A 9,194-nucleotide genomic window follows, 5' to 3' on the forward strand; every position below is an offset into this window, starting at 1 on the left:
TCAACAAGTTCCATCCCACCATCAGATTCACCATGGACTACTCTCCAGAACCGGTTCATTCTTGGACACACGTATCTCCATCAAGGATGGTCACCTCAGCATCTCACTGTACTGCAAGCCCATGGGTAACCTCACAATGCTCCACTTCTCCAGCTTCCACCCCAAACATGTTGAAGAGTCCAACCCCTATGGACAAGCCCTCGTATACACAGGATCTGCTCAGATGAGGATCGCAACTGACACCTCCAGATGCTGAAAGACACCCTCATAAAAACAGAATATGGCGCTTGACTCATCGATCGACAGTTCTGATGCGTCACAACGAAAAACCGCACCAACCTCTTCAGAAGACAAACACGGGACATGGCGAACAGAGTACCCTTCATTGTTCAGTACTTCCCCAGAGCGGAGAAGCTATGTCATCTTCTCCGGAGCCTTCCCTGCGTCATTGATGAAGACAAACTTCTTGCCAGGGCCATCCCCACACCCCCACTTCTTGCCTTTAAACAACTGCACAACCTCAAACAGACCATTGTCCGCAGCAAGCTAACCAGCCTTGAGGAGAACAGAGACTACCACACCACACAACCCTGCCACAGCAACCTCTGCAAGATGTGCCGGATCATCGACATGGATGCCATCATCACACGTGAGAACACCATCCACCAGGTACACGGTACATACTCTTGCAACTCGGCCAATGTTGTCTACCTGATACACTGCAGGAAAGGATATCCCGAGGCATGGTATATTGGGGAGACCATAGACACGCTACAACAACGGATGAATGAACATCACTTGACAATCACCAGGCAGGAGTGTCCTCGTCCTGTTGGGGAACACTTCAGCAGTCACGGGCATTCAGCCTCTGATCTTCGGGTAAGCGTTGTCCAAGGCGGCCTTCACGACACATGACAACACAGAATCGCTGGCAAAAATCGATAGCCAAGTTCCACACACACGAGGATGGCCCTAACCAGGATTTTGGGTTCATGTCGCACTATCTGCAACCCCCACATCTTGCCTGGGGTTGTAAAATCTCAACTAACTGTCCTGTCTGGAGCCAATACCCATCTCTTTAAGCTGTGCTTAATGCTCTCCACTCACATACCTTTAAGACTTGATTATCTGTAAAGACTCGCATTCCAACCACTATCTTGTAAATTGAGTTTGTGTCTGTATATACCCTGTTTGTGAACACAAGTCCTCGCTCACCTGATGAAGGGGCAACGCTCCGAAAGCTTGTGCTACCAAAATAAACCTGTTGGACTTTAACCTGGTGTTGAGAGACTTCTTACTGTGCCCACCCCAATCCAACACCAGCATCTCTACGTCCTGATTAAACATCTTAGACACAGCGACATTCCTCGGTGTGGGTAATGATGAAGACGGGGTGGGGGGTGGGGGGGTGGTGGGGGGGGTGGAAGGCTACAGCTGTTAAACTGAGAAATCTATTCAGACACAGCGCCCACACTCATTAGCTGGAGTTTGACTGGTCCGCCATGGGAACTGGAGTGGGTGGGGGGGAGGGTGGGGCATGGAAGGTCCATTGACCTCGGGTGGGATTTTGGGGATTTGGGATAAGCCAAGCGGAAAATCCCACCCAGAGTCGACCTTCACAGGCCCTTCTACCTTCAACCCCTGTGGCCTTTAACTAGGGCTCACGCACGCGCTGTGAGACCTCATCACTTCCACCAACATCTTCCCGACGTCCAGCCAGATTTAGCAATCCTACACGGAAACCAGCTGGAAGATTCTGTCGGGGAAATCAAAGGCTTCCGAAATGAGAGTTAGGAAGTGGCTTCGATGGATGAGGACAACCTGCTCGATAGCACAACCTAGTGGCCATGGAAGAGCATGCAACTAATCACAATCTGATTCCCAAAAGTTGCCAGGTTACAGCTAATCTAAAGCACAGATACTGCCCAAATGGCCCAATTGGTCTGTATTAGATTTAATTGGGGGCTACCATTGACCAGAAACTAAACTGGACTGCATATATAAATACTGCGGCTGTAAGTCTATCTACAAGTCAGGAGAACAAAGAACAAAGAGCAACACAGCACGGGAAACAGGCCCTTCGGCCTAACGAGCCCGCGCCGCCATCTTAACAATGTGTTTTTCCTCTTCCACCCTTGACCCATGTCTATGCTTATGGTACCCCCATTGGAAACCAGATTAAGGGGAGAATAATTTAGGGACAATTTGTTACACCAATCAACCTAAGAGCACATCTTTGGGGGTGTGGGAGGAAACCGGAGCACCCGGAGGAAACACACGCAACGACGGGGAGAATGTGCAAACTCCCACAGACACTGGCCCAAATCCATGTATCTGCACAGCAAACAGTGATGGTCACTGAGCTGTCGTGGTGCCCATCTGCTGGTCCAGTTTAAGCATACACAAACGACGTGAAGTACTAGGCCACTCTCGAAACATCCAACAGCAGCCCACGCACGACCCACCGTGTGCATGCCCCTCGTTTGACAACAAGGTGGACCAATGCACCTGCGGAGTAAAAGAGAAAAACATCAACACGTGTAACAGTTGATTTCCAGGAACGTCCTGAGGCTCTGATCCTTATTTAAAACAGTCTCCTATAACCCTCCATCCCTATTTCGCTCATGTGTCTATCTAGGTTAACCTTAAACAAGTCCAGCGTGCCTGCCTCCACCACCTTACTTGGCAGTGCATTCCATACCCCCACGACCCTCTGTGTGAAAAACCTTCCTGTGGCATCCAAATTATACCTCTCCCCCCTCACCTTAAGCCTGTGGCCCCTCGTGATATTTGTCTCCAATCTAGGAAAAAGCCTGCCACTGTTGACTCTATCTATACCCTTCATTATTTTATACACCTCTATTAGATCCCCCCTCAATCTCTGTCTTTCTAAGGAAAACAGCCCCAATTTACCCAATCTTTCCTCATAACCCAGTCCTTCCATACCAGGCAGCATCCTAGTAAACCTCTCCAGGGTCTCCACGTCCTTCCGGTAGTGAGGTGACCAGAACTAGACGCAGTACTCCAAATGCGGTCTAACCAACGTTCCGTACAACTGTAGCATTAGACGCCAGCTCTTGCACTCTATACCCCTTCCTATAAAGGCTAGCATACAGTAAGCTTTCTTCACAACCTTCTGCACCTGTGTTGCCACCTTCAGAGACTTGTGCACTTGCACCCCCAGGTCCCTCTGCATTTCTATACTCTTAATAGGTCTACCCCTTTATCATGTAACTCCCCTCTACATTATTCCTTCCAAAATGCATCACCTCGCATTTATCAGGATTAAATTCCATCTGCCATCTATCTGCTCAATATACCAGCCTATCTATATCCTGCTGTGTTGCCTGACACTCCTCCTCACTGTTCGCCAATCCTGCGTGATGGAATGCTTTCCACTTGTCTGGATGGGTGCAGCTCCAACAACACTCAAGAAACTCGGCACCATCCAGAACAAAGCAGTCCGCTTGGTTGGCACCACATTGCCAAACATGCACTCCCTCCACCACCAACGAACAGTAGCAGCAGTGTGTACCACCTACAAGATGGACTACAGCAACTCACCCAGGCTCCTCCAGCAGCACCTCGCAAACCCACAACTGCTAGAAGGACAAGAGCAGCAGACACATGGGAACGCCCCCCCCCCACCTGGAGGAGGTTTCCCTCCAAACCACTCACCATCCTGACTTGGAAATATATCCACCTTTCCTTCACCGTCACTAGGTCAAAATCCCATTATCCTCTCCCTAACAGCACTCTGAGTCTCCCTATACCTGCAGCGGTTTAAGACAGTCACCACCACCTTCTCAAGGGCAACTAGCGATGGACAATAAATGTTGACCTAGCCAATAGCGCCTGCATCCCATAAATAAATAAGAAAAATAAGTTTCCTGTTGGATTCATTAGTGATTTTCGTGCATTAGTCTTTAATTTTAGTTTCACCCACAAATAGAATCACCTAGGATGCTACTGGGACTTGATGGTTTGAGTTATAAGGAGAAGCTGGATAGACTGGGACTTTTTTCTCTGGAGGGTAGGAGGCTGAGGGGTGATCTTATAGAGGTCTATAAAATAATGAGGGGCACAGATCAGCTAGATACTCATTATCTTTCCCCACAGATAGGAGTCTAAAACTAGAGGGTGGTGAGAGGTTTAAGGTGAGAGGGGAGAGATACAGAAGGGTCCAGAGGGGCAATTGTTTCACGCAGAGGGTGGTGAATGTGTGGAACAAACTGCCAGAGGTAGCAGTAGAGGCGGGTACAATTTTGTCCTCTAAAAAGCATTTAGACAGTTACATGGGTAAGATGGGTATAGAGGGATATGGGCCAAATGTGGGCAATTGGAACTAGCTTACGGGTTTAAAAAAAAAGGTGGCGTGCACAAGTTGGGTCAAAGGGCCTGTTTCCATGCTGTAAACCTCTATGACTTTCTCCACATTGACCCCATCTACCTCACCCCTCCCCCACCATCTACCTGACCATTTTAAAGACCTCTGTTACTTTTCCCCCCAGCCTTCTCTTTCCTGGAGAAGAGTCCCAGTCTGTTCAGTCTTCCCTGCGAGATAGACCCTCTCAGTTCTTACATCAGCAAGGGTGGCACGATGGCACAGTGGTTAGCACTGCCACCTCACAGCGCCAGGGACCCAGGTTCAATTCCTGGCTTGGGTCACTGTCTGCACATTCTCCCCACGTCTGCGTGGGTTTCCTCCGGGTGCTCCAGTTTCTTCCCACAGTCTGAAAAATGTGCTGGTAATGTGCATTGGCCGTGTTAAATTCTTCTTCAGTGTACCCAAACAGGCACCGGAGTGTGGCAACTAGGGGATTTTCACAGTAACTTCATTGCAGTGTTAATGTCAGCCTACTTGTGACACTAATAAATAAACTTTATCCATACAAAACTTCATTGTTCACCTTCTCCAGTGTCTCTTATGTGCTGTCCCTATTGCAAAATACCACAAATGCTTGCAAAGGATTTCCTCGCACCACAAAAATTGAATAGCATCTCAAAAATCTAGCAAGGTTAATATGGAAAGGAACTGTGTGAGAGGATATATTGTGTAAATATACATCTCAAAATCAGAAACAAAGGTAACTGCAGTAATCACACTCCTGATTACTATTGAAAAACACAATAAAAATAACAGGGGATTTCATAAAACATTCTCCTTTCTATACAGCGGAGTAAATTCACAAAAAAATGAGGACAAAACTTACAAATTTGTTATCACTTACATGCAAGTCCTATTTTAAGCCAAACAATGCAATTTCTTGGGTGGTGCAGTGGTTAGCACTGCTGCTTCACAGCGCCAGGGACCAGGGTTCGATTACTGCCTTGGGTCACTGTCTGCGCACCTATCTGTTGGGTTAGGACTAGAGGGCACAGCCTCAAGATAAAGGGGGGGCGGTTTAGAACGGAGTTGAGGAGGAACTTCTTCACTCAAAGGGTGGTGAATCTCTGGAATTCTCTGCCCGTTGAAGTGGTGGAGGCTACCTCGCTAAATATATTTAAGACGCGGGTTGATGGGTTTTTGATAGGCGAGGGGATTAAGGGTTATGGGGAGAGGGCGGGAATGTGGAACTGAGCCACGACAGATCAGCCATGATCTTATTGAATGGCGGGGCAGGCTCGAGGGGCTAGATGGCCTACTCCTGCTCCTATTTCTTATGTTCTTTCCTCCAAGTGCTCTGGCTTCCTTCCACAGTCTGAACGGCACCCCTAACAGTGCTGGTTAGCTGCACCGGACCGTGCTAAATTCACCCTCAGTGCACCCAAACAGGTGCCGGAGTGTGGCGACTCAGAGAATTTTCACAGTAACTTCATTGCACTGTTAATGTAAGCCTACTTGTGACACTAACAAATAAACCTTACTTTTCAAAAGCACGACAGAAGACATGATCACTTCAAACTATCCATTTGCATTTTATTTACAGAATATAATTAACCTTTGAAATAATTTTCCCTTAATAACGTTGATCCGATCCAAGGAAATCAAAAGGCAAACTGATCGGGCCAGAGTTTTACAGAAAGAAACTAAACTATATTTCTGGGAGAAAAATCGAGTGAATGAGAGATTTTACTTAGTTACCCGGCAAATATACCAATGGAGAAAGGTATTTAATATTCAGTGCAACCGGACTGAAAATTCACTATATACATTTCCACCATAAACAGCTCTGTAAAAAAAAATGAGGAAGTCCTTTATAAATCACATATACAGACAATACCGAGAATATAACACTTCCAACCTTTACCGTTTAAACATCGCAGCGCTCTATCTTGACCAAGCACCAAAGGATTAATCTGTTGAAGTACTTCGGGATAATGACACTGGATACATCTTTCCTCGTCACAAGGATATCTCAAACTGCTTTACAGCCAACTGAGTATTTCCTGAATATTTCGTTATTGTGGTCATAGAATCCCTGTAGAGCAGAAGGCTTGTCATCTGGCCCATTGAGTCTGCACTGATTCTCTGACCGAGTATCTTACCTAAGCCCTACCCCATAACCCCACATATTTACCATGGCCAATCTATTTAACCTACACATCTTTGGACACTAAGGGGAAATTTACCATGGCCAATTCACTTAACCTACACATCTAGGGATACTTAAAGGACAAGTTAGCATGGCCAATCCAGCTAATTTACACATCTTGAGATACTTAAAGAACAATTTACCATGGCCAATCTATCTAACCTACACATCTTTGGACACTAAGGGGCAATTTACCATGGCCAATTCACCTAACCTACACAAAGTGGGATACTTAAAGGACAAGTTAGCATGGCCAATCTATCTAACCTACACATCTTTTGGATACTAAGGGACAATTTAGCATGGCCAACCCATCTAACCAGTATGTCTTTTGGACTGAGAGAGGAAACTCACGCAGACAGGGTGGAGAACGTGCAAACTCCACACAGGCAGTCACCTGAGGCCGGAATTGAACCCGAGTCCCCGGTGCTGTGAGGCAGCAGTGCTAACCGCTGCGCCACTGTAACAGAGGAAGCGCATCAGCCAATCTGCACACAGCAAGATCCCACAAACAGCAATCCCAGGAGGTGATTTATGGTTTGTCATGTGGGTTGGGGGATTAAATACTGGCCCCAGGGACACCAACGTGGATCTTTCTCGAAATCCAAACGGAGACAGCGCGCAGGGATCACGAAGAAGAGGTAGGGAAGTGGGGGGATGGCACAAAGTCATAAAACTCATGTGGAGAGCCAGTGCAGACAGGATGGGCTGAATGGCCTCCTTCAGCACTGTACACAGTTCTTTTTTTCTCCCCATCTCTGCCCGAGAGCGACGTGTGATGATTTAATGTTGTCTCCGCAAGACGGTGCCTCTGACAGTGCGGCACTCCCTCAGTCCCCGCGCTCAGATCAGAGTTTGACAAAAGGAAACAAATGTACATTTCTGCAAAGAAATTTAAGTAAATGCCAGAGAGATTTTACTCGCTTACCCACAAAACATAGTCATGGAAGTATTTAGTAATATCTAGTGCAATCAGACAGAAAATTCAAAACATACATTTCCAACATACATTGTTCTGTAAAATGAAAAGTTATTTATGAATCATTTCATCTTGCTATTGCTGTCTCTGAAGTGGAGGGGGAACTGGAACCTTTTCACACAGAGTACCACCAACTAGACAGTGGCTAGCATGAACGGTGGGGCAAGGTTCAAAGGGCTGAATGGCCAACCCTTGCTCCTTTTTCTCCCCCACTCTGCCAGCGTAAAGCAGCAAAATTGTCCACGTTGGTTAAACAGCTGATTAAAAAAAACGTTAACCAGGGTGCACTTGATCAAGCACGTGGCAAACTGCTTTTAGCTGTCTTTACTCCGCTTTCCTCACCCTATCCCCTCATCACATTCAAAAATCCAGCCATCTCAGGCTGAGCAATGACAGGCCCCTGGGGTAGAGAATTCCAGAGGTTCACAGCCCTCCGAGGGAAGACGCCTTCTCCTCGTCACTGCTTTGAGAGGTTTCGAGAACAGGAGCAGGGCAATTATACAGGGGCCTTGGTGAGGCCACGCCTAGAGTACGGTGTGCAGTTTTGGTCTCCTTTTTCGAGGAAGGACGTTCTTGCTCTCCAGGGAGCGCAGCGAAGATTTTCCAGGTTGATTCCGGGAATGGCGGGACTGAGGTATGAGGAGAGATTGGCTAGGCTTTTTTGTTGCTGGAGTTCAGATGAATGAGGGGGGGGGTGGATCTCAGAGAGACTTATAAAATTCTAACTGGACTGGACAGGGTAGATGCAGGGAGGATGTTCCTGATAGTGGGGGGAGTTCAGAACCAAGGATTCAGGATAAACCATTTAGGACGGAGGTGAGGAGACATTACTTCACCCGGTGAGCCTGTGGAATTCATTCCCACAGGAAGTAGTTGATGCCAAAACATTGAATGTATTCAAGAGGCGGCCGGATATTGCACTTGGGGCAAATGGGATCCAATGTTACGGGGAGAAAACAGGATTAGGTTATTGAGTTGGACAATCAGCCATGATCACAATGAATGGCGGAGCAGGCTCGAAGGTTTGAATGGCCTCCTTCTGATTCTATCTTCTATGACAGCACTGGGTAAAGAAATGTTCAAAGATGTGTGTGGGTTAAGTGGATTGGCTACGCTAAATTGCCCCTTAGTGTCAGGGATTAGCAAGGTAAATACAAGGGGTTGCAGGGGGATACGACCTGCGTGGGATTGTGGACAGCCGCAGGCTCGATGGGCCGAATGGCTTCCTTCTATGATTCTACGTTAGTGGATCAAATCGGGGGGGGGGAGGATAACGGACACAAGGGAAGGTCTGTGGAGTGGAAGACAGGAGAGAGTAAATGAAGATGATTTCTTGGGGCAAAGCCAAAGACATTATAATGGGAATAGCGGCGGAATGAGAGGCGGGCTTGTTACAGTTTGCAAATTTCTGAAAGGGTTGGACAGGGTAGATGCTGAGAGGATGTTTCCTCACGTGGGTGAAATCAAGAACTTGGGGGTGGGGGGGGTGGAAATACGGGGTCATAGAATCCCAACAATGCCATTCGGCCCATTGAGCTTGTGCCGACTCTGTGACAGAGCACCTACATCCTATCCTAACCCCACAAGCTCACACATTTACCATGGCCAACCCACCTAAACTACACAGCTTTGGACACAAGTAGGCAATTTAGCACAGTCAATCCCCCTAACCTACACAT

At 47.3% G+C, this 9,194-nt stretch overlaps 1 long non-coding RNA gene across 1 annotated transcript; it reads right to left on the bottom strand.

Annotated features, from left to right (window-relative positions):
- Nucleotides 1-5,895: 5,895 nt before the first annotated feature.
- Nucleotides 5,896-8,175, bottom strand: LOC145347101 (uncharacterized). The gene is made up of 2 exons (XR_013887766.1): nt 6,857-8,175; nt 5,896-6,803 (listed from the first exon to the last, which is right to left on the bottom strand). It is a non-coding gene; the product is annotated as an uncharacterized LOC145347101 (long non-coding RNA).
- Between the last annotated feature and the right edge of the window lie 1,019 nt (nt 8,176-9,194).

This window comes from Carcharhinus amblyrhynchos, chromosome 8 (assembly GCF_965287045.1).
Source record: "Carcharhinus amblyrhynchos chromosome 8, sCarAmb.v2.hapA, whole genome shotgun sequence".
In the NCBI taxonomy this organism is placed as follows: Eukaryota; Metazoa; Chordata; class Chondrichthyes; order Carcharhiniformes; family Carcharhinidae; genus Carcharhinus; species Carcharhinus amblyrhynchos.